Below are 7,376 nucleotides of genomic sequence, written 5' to 3' on the forward strand. Positions count from 1 at the left end.
GTTTATAATTTTTCCTATTGCATATTTATCAAGAGGAAATGTTGTACATTGTACATATTAAACTTCAAAAAGTGAGGTCAAATATAGCTTTGAGTTTACCTGTCAAGCAGGTATATACTTTGTATATTTTGAACATGTTTAATATTTTTTGATTTTCCTGAAAATGCGATACCCACAAGAGTTCAGTTACTTAACAGAACTCATTTTCCTACGATGCCATGAGAAGCCTCATTAGTTTTTCTTTGATAATTAGCTATAACTGCATCAAAAATTATTAGCTATAATGAAGCAAAGGGTCTCTGGAAAGTGAACCCTCATGAATACTTATCGTGAGTAAATTGAATTGAAAAAGCCTTGATTAAGCAATATACACCTAATTTCACATAAAAATGCTGATTTCTCCCTGAAGAACAACTACAGACTCCATTAAAATGGGAGCATTTCATATGAATATCAATTAATCAAAAAATGTATTTATATGATGTCCCTGACTAGAATAAAAAGCATATACAATCTCACACGTATTCAAAAGTCGAGTGAACTAATATTGATATTATGCATCAAAACAGCAATCAAGTTGTCACACCTCAGTGACACAGATTCATCAAATAAAATATGACCCTTTTGGAGAATTCTCTTGTTGCAGTCTTAGAAATATTTTTTTTTTCGTTTTATAGTCAGATACATATATTCTCAGTCATTGGGGAAGTCATCAAGGTTGGTAATATTTTTAAAAGGAGCTTGGATAAGAAAAATGGAATGGAAAGGACAGAGGGCAAAAGGAAAAGCGAGAGTAACTGAAGCACATGCTTCCTGGTGTCCCTGCCGATAGGCTAGCAAGTGCTTTCTTAATAAGCATTCTAAGCACACTTCGGCATGTGTGTTTCAACAGCAGCATCCTTTTGGGGATGGGCCTTCAGGGAAGTTTTCGGATAAATTTCAGACCTGATTTTCATTACACATTCACAGGAGACCCTGCGTGGTGACGAGACACATGCAGGCAAATAGTGAGAAGGGTTTGTGTGACAGAAGTATCTGATGGACTCTCCCTCCCTAGGTCCCTAAGCTAAGAGCCCCAGTGACAGTGGCTGTGGCTCTGCAGTGGCCCTCTGTCCCATCACTGACAACACGCTGGCTCCTCTGCTACCTGCGGGTAGTAGATCCAGCTCTCCTTCTGCCCACGAGGCAGGCGGAAGGCCAAGCTTGCCTCTCCAAGATCCAGCCGTCCTCGACTCAAGTCTGCTTCCTGGAAGCCGTGCCTCACCAGTGGTTAGCACTATACCAAGTATTCAGTAGATCTGAGCTGTTCAAACCGGTCTAAAGTTGGTCATTTAAGGACAGAGAGAATTTAAAAGACAAGGAAGGAGACGCTGCATTATTTCACTGGTCTTGATATCTTCTTATTTAGTGCCTGACTTACCAGGTGTTTGCATTAGATTGTCTTCTGTTCTGATACTTGGATGGGATCAGCCTCCGAGAAAACATTTCTATCTGTTCTTCACTGATCAACCGATGACCATTAGAATTTAGCTGCTATAATGTATAAATACTATTCAGCATATTTTTAATATGTCTTGTTTTTTTCCCACATATCTTGACTCCTAAAATAGATTGTAACTAATTAAAATAGAAATTTTGTCTTACACATACTTGTAATTCCACACCTTAATTCTTGGAGTGTAGTATGAGGTTTACAAATAATATGAGTTTAAATAGTTCACGAGGGGGAGGGTATAGCTCAAGTGGTAGAGCGCATGCTTAGCATGCAGGAGGTCCTGGGTTCAATCCCCAGTACCTCCTCTAAAAATAAATAAACCTAATTATCTCCCCCAGCCAAAAAAAAAAAAAAAAAAGAAGAAAATTAATTAAATAGTTCACCAAAATAACCATAGCTATAGTATTAATTAATACTTCTTAATGGAGTAATTGCAGAGGGGTCCAACCAGTTCTAGATGAGGATTATTTAAAAAACTTAATATAATGAAGATTAAACCTGTTCAGTATTTCTCAGTATTCCACACTAGGAGTAAATCTGAAACAATTCTTTTTATCCTAAAACAGTTTTCTCTAAAGAAACCAATATTAGCATAAATGGAAACTGGGACACACTCACTGTCTAAGAGGGGCAGTGACTGGCTGCATGTTGCCCAGCCTTTTTACTGAAATAGAAGGTGTTTTCTTTTAGCATCATGAAAATCATGGTTTCCATGTTAAAGCTCTATGCATACAACTGGAAAAAACAGAAACCAAGCCTGAGATGTCGGAATAAAGTTTTTTCTGTTCGTTTGCCATAAACCAGCATTCTGTGGCTCATTTAAAGGAGATCTGTTGAAAAAGAAAATGGACTCAAATGATTTTCAGATGTGAGTAGATTTCCAGGTAGTCACCTGGCCTAGGGACCACTCACACCTCCTTTTGCAGTCTCTTTAATGTTGCTACGGCACCATGCTTCAGTGGTCATGGCCTTCCAGGCCGTTCTGCAGGATTTTCCTGGTTCAGGTCAATAGAATCAATCATATTAACTCCTTGCAATGATGTAGGTGCTAAATGAAGCCCCTCTTGAAGGAGAAATGTTATCTAGGTGTTATAAGAAAAATGTTAGATTAATGGAAACCAAGGGTTGGAAAGAAACTCATGGGTCATTTACTTCAGTCCATGTTTCAGTTGTGGAGTACCCCCCACCATGTATTTGCCAAATTCTCATGATGTATGAGCTAGAAAACCTTTAATGCTATCATTTATGTTCAGGGGTAGGAAATAGACGTTTTTTCTGTTCTCACGGTCTGTGACATTTTCCATGCCACACTCAATGAAATCCACTTTGATTTAAACTCAGCCCCGGAACCTTGGAAGAAGGCCTAAACAGAGCCATGAAACTGGGCAGCTCTGCTCCCTGCAAGGCTCTGAGTACCTCCAGTTTCCTAAAGGCATAGAGCGTCTCAGTTAAGAAATAGAAATGGGTATCGATTCTGTTTTATTTACTTGATGTGACTTGAGCGCTTAGGGCTACCGTGACCTCAGAATTTCCATCCCATTTGAACTACCAGGTTTAAAATTCCATCTTTAGAGAATCTTTTGTTTCTGTCAAACTATAGCCTTTATTTTTTTTTTTACAAAGTGTAATAACTATGGAAAGGTGTAACACATAAAGTTGCTAAAATTTACTATATGAATATATTTATATATGAATTTCTCCCTTACAGAAATAACTGGCCTCAGCAATATGTAAACCCTCCAAACAAAGAGACTGAAAGAAGGGGAGAAGACAAATCTAGGAAGGGCAGGTGCCTATCGGAAACACAGTGAATAGGAAATGGAAACTGTTTTTAGGGCTGGCCTGACCAGGTGGCCTGGAGCAGGTCCCTCCCCTGCACCCTGGTTTTTATAAACCAAGGGCCCAGGTCGTACTGTCAGCAGCTGTTGCTTAATTGTTCTCACCATCCGACGGAACGTTATGGTAACTTCAGACAGTGTTGAGTGGGATGTGTAATTCCCACTGATCACAGGCTCAGACACGCTGCGAACTGGCCCTGGCCCTGGCCCCTGTCTTTGCTGGACTTCAGTATCTGCTGTCTGTCCGAGAGCAAGTTTTCATTAAGCACATAGCATATGCCAGGTACCAGGTGGGGTTTGGATGAGGTTCCTGAAAGACTGCAAATGACCCTGCCCTCATGTGGCTTAGACCCTAGAGAAGAAGAGGGACATTCAGGAGGTCACAGGGAGCCTGTCTCAAGGACCGCTTCCTCTCCTCCGGCCCCCAGCACTATGTGGAGGAGAGTTACCTGGGAGAAGGGCTGGAGAGCCACGGGAGCACTCCAGGGGGAGGGAACAGCGTGCCATGGCCTGAAGCAGAAAAGGCAAAGATGTTTTGAGGAGATCGAAGAAGCCCAGAAGAGTTAGAGCAGAGGGAGTAACTGGTGGTGTCACAAGGGACGAGTCTGGAGACCCAGGTCATGGAGGGCTTGCGCGGCAGGGGTCTGAGAGCTTCACTTAAGGGAAACATGCCGATCTTGCGTGACTTGAAACTGTCTGGTGACAAGATTCAAATTACTTAATTTTTTTTAAGTGTCACCCTGGCTACAAGTTCCAAACTGAATTAAATAGTGTAAAACAGCACGTGAAGGAAGGGAGAAGAGATTGGATTAGTCACCAAAGAGAATATTCAATGCCTAAACTAAGGTAGTGACAGTAAGAACACAATGGACACGTGTGCTTTTCAGCAACTGAGGGGGCTGGTGAGCCATGGATTTTGAGTACTGGGTGAAAGGTGGAGCCATGTTTTCATTTATTTATTTTTATTGTTTGTATACATGTGTTTTATTGGAATGTAGTCAGTTTACAATGTTGTGTCCGTTTCTGGGGTACAGCATTTTGAACAGGGAAAAGGAGGGGCAGCTTTGGAACAGGAGGCGGGGAAATCTATAAATAACAGTGGGCATTCCTTCAAGAGGAAGTGTTGTGTGGCCACGTTGGGTTTTAGAAGGCTGTGGTTTAGAAGAGAGATCTGGGTCCCAAATGAACATTAGGGGGAAAGTCCTTGAATTGCATCTGAAGCTACTGGAAAGGACAAGCTCCCTTTGGGGAGGGAGTTCGGGACAGTAAGGAAGAGTCCACCAAACCAAGTCCGGTGAACTTCAATATTTAATGCCTGAGTTGACATAGGAAAGAAACAGCAGAAAGATGTAGGGGGGAAAACCCACAAATATTTGACATTAAGATTCTTTAGAAGCCAGTGTATGCATGCATGGTGAGCGGTCATCTGTTTCGAACATTATAGAGAGATGAAATTGAAGACTAAAAAGTATCGATTGCCATGGAAAGTTGTCATTGGCAAACTTGACAATATATGTGATTAATGAGGAGCTGTATAAAAATCTCAAATTCTGAAGGAATATTGCAGATCATTTTGCCCTCAAACTCTTCTGTCAGATGTAGAGACAGGTTCAGAGCATCCAAGTAGATCTCCTGAGGTCACACAGCCATTTCAAAGCAGAGCCTGGGCCAGATCTTCCCTACAAGGCTTTCCATGATGCCGTGGTCACTGATGTTTTCTTGTCCTGGGGTGTCAACTTAAATTTTTAATTGAAATAGGCCTCCAGTTGCCCAGATCAATAATAGGGTTCAGTTGTTCAGAACATTAAAACTTTCTTCTCTGAATATCTATAGGAGTTAGCATATAGATACTTGAACACAAGGATGCCAGAAATGCTCTGTATCAAAGGGTCCACCAAAGGAGATGAGAGGTGTCCAGTCCAACATCTGTGTCATCAGGCATGAGGAAGATGTCTTTCATTTTGACATTTTAAGAAAGCCACCAAATGGCTCGGGTAAAATTACAAACAAACACACTGTGAAACGTCATGTCAAAACCAAACAAAACAAAAAGCTCCAGAAGCCGCCTTACAGTGGCATGTGAGAAAGTATTTGAAAATGGTTTCATGCCATTGCTTTTTTCACCGTGGTGAGATGAAAACAAACAACATGATTTTGTTTTTTTATGTGTTAACAATGTACTCTCTCAGGCTAAGACCTTGTATTCCAAGTCAAAGCCTAGGGCAAAATTTTTATAGCTGAATTATAAATCCCCCAAAATAGAGATTTATAATGGAAATTCTAGAAACCCGTACCCAATAGATCTGTACTACCTGGAGCCCATCTAGTGAAAGGCGGGCTCCAAGACTTTCTTCCAGATAACTTTCCTAACGAGATTAAATAATGAAAGGGTGTTCGGATGAAATATTTAAGATACAAACCCTTTTTTGGTACCAGCACATATTGCAGGAGGCTCTACGCACTGAAAAACATAAACAAAAGAACCCTTTACAGTTGGGTAGAGGAATGCAAGATATGAAAAATTCTTTGGGGAAATGATGGGTTATTAAGGTATGGACTGTAATATCATCGTCAATCTATAAAACTTTTACAACCTATTCTTATTTGCACAGAGATTACATCCCCAAAGCTCAGTGCCAAAGACACATGTTAATAAGCTCACAACTTTTAATTAAGCAGTATGTGAAAGCAGATCCCCATTAAGCTGTGATTTGTGGGCTAGTTCATTGCAGTGGGCCCCAACCACCAGACACATATTCAATACAGATCAAGCAGTCTGCATGTTCTCCAGCTTAATGTGAGCCTACCAGTGATGTTTCATTGCCAGTTCAGGAGAGAGGTTCAGAGACAGTGTTTTCCCCCAAAAGACTAAGACAGAGATCAAAACCTAATGACCCCATGGTGCTTACTTAATGAAATGACTCATCGGCATTGTTTATTTGCATAACACAATAATTACTCATACAGTTAATTATCATACATCTGATGATCTGACCTGAGGGGTTAGGGTTTTTATTATCATAAACCCATAGAGGGCAGTCCCCGTGGTTGGTTTGGGTAGTTGGGAGCAAGATTAAATTCCCATTTACTTCAGTTTGGTTGGTTATTGGACAATTAGTTAAGCGAAAAGAAAATGAGGCTGAATCTTTCCTCCATAAGGTGAGTTCTCCATGGATGAAAGTGTTAATTCTAAAAAATAAAACCATGGAACAATGAGGGGAGAATGTGATCTCATGATTGGGAACATTAGTAAAAGAGGGGAACAGACAGAAGAAAACACTGGTATATGTGACTGCATGGACAATAAAACTTTCTGCATAGAATATAACCATCAAATATCTTTAAAAAATGATGTATGATATCCTGAGCCTAAATATTTGAGTTAGTTATTTAATCAATCACTCAGTTGACTCACTGAATATTTATTCAAAATATTTATTCAAAAGTCATTGTGCGCCAGACCTTCAATAGCACATAGACATGCATAGATTCAGATGATGTATACATATATTTGATAAAATAGCTTGTACCCAGTGAGTGTCCATATGAATAGGTACAATCATATGCATATAGTTACTCCTGACCAATCATCAAAATCTTATCCTTCACTTCTGTTGATGCTTTGGATTGCATTTTAAAATTTCATTCACTGTATTCTTCAGCAACAGATTTTCTAGTTTTTTGCTTTTCCTTTTTTGTTGTTGTTGTTTTTAATGATTTCTGTATCTCTATCAATCTCATTTTGTTCATGTATTGTTTTCCTGATTTCATTGAAAGACCTTTCTGAGTTCTTGTGGGATAGTGCGCGTCCTCAAAGCCACTATTTTGAGTTTTTATTGGGCGAATCACAAATCTCTCATTTTGGGGGGTCAGTTACTGGAAAATTTTTGTGTTCCTTTGGTGCTGTTGTGTTTCCTTGATTTTTTTCATCTTCCTTAAAGTCTTGAATTGCTGTCTTTGCATGTGAAGAGGTAGTCACCTCCTCCAATGTTTAGTCGTTGACTTCAGAAGAGAGTACTTTCTGTCTGCCTTGCTAAGGCTTC

The 7,376-nt window shown here is 39.9% G+C and overlaps 1 long non-coding RNA gene across 5 annotated transcripts in view; it reads left to right on the top strand.

Moving 5' to 3' along the window:
* Positions 1 to 7,376, top strand: part of LOC105061627 (uncharacterized) — a 51,718-nt gene that overhangs the window by 23,513 nt on the left and 20,829 nt on the right. The gene's annotated exons all lie outside the window — the stretch shown is intronic.

Source organism: Camelus bactrianus, chromosome 20, assembly GCF_048773025.1.
Source record: "Camelus bactrianus isolate YW-2024 breed Bactrian camel chromosome 20, ASM4877302v1, whole genome shotgun sequence".
In the NCBI taxonomy this organism is placed as follows: Eukaryota; Metazoa; Chordata; class Mammalia; order Artiodactyla; family Camelidae; genus Camelus; species Camelus bactrianus.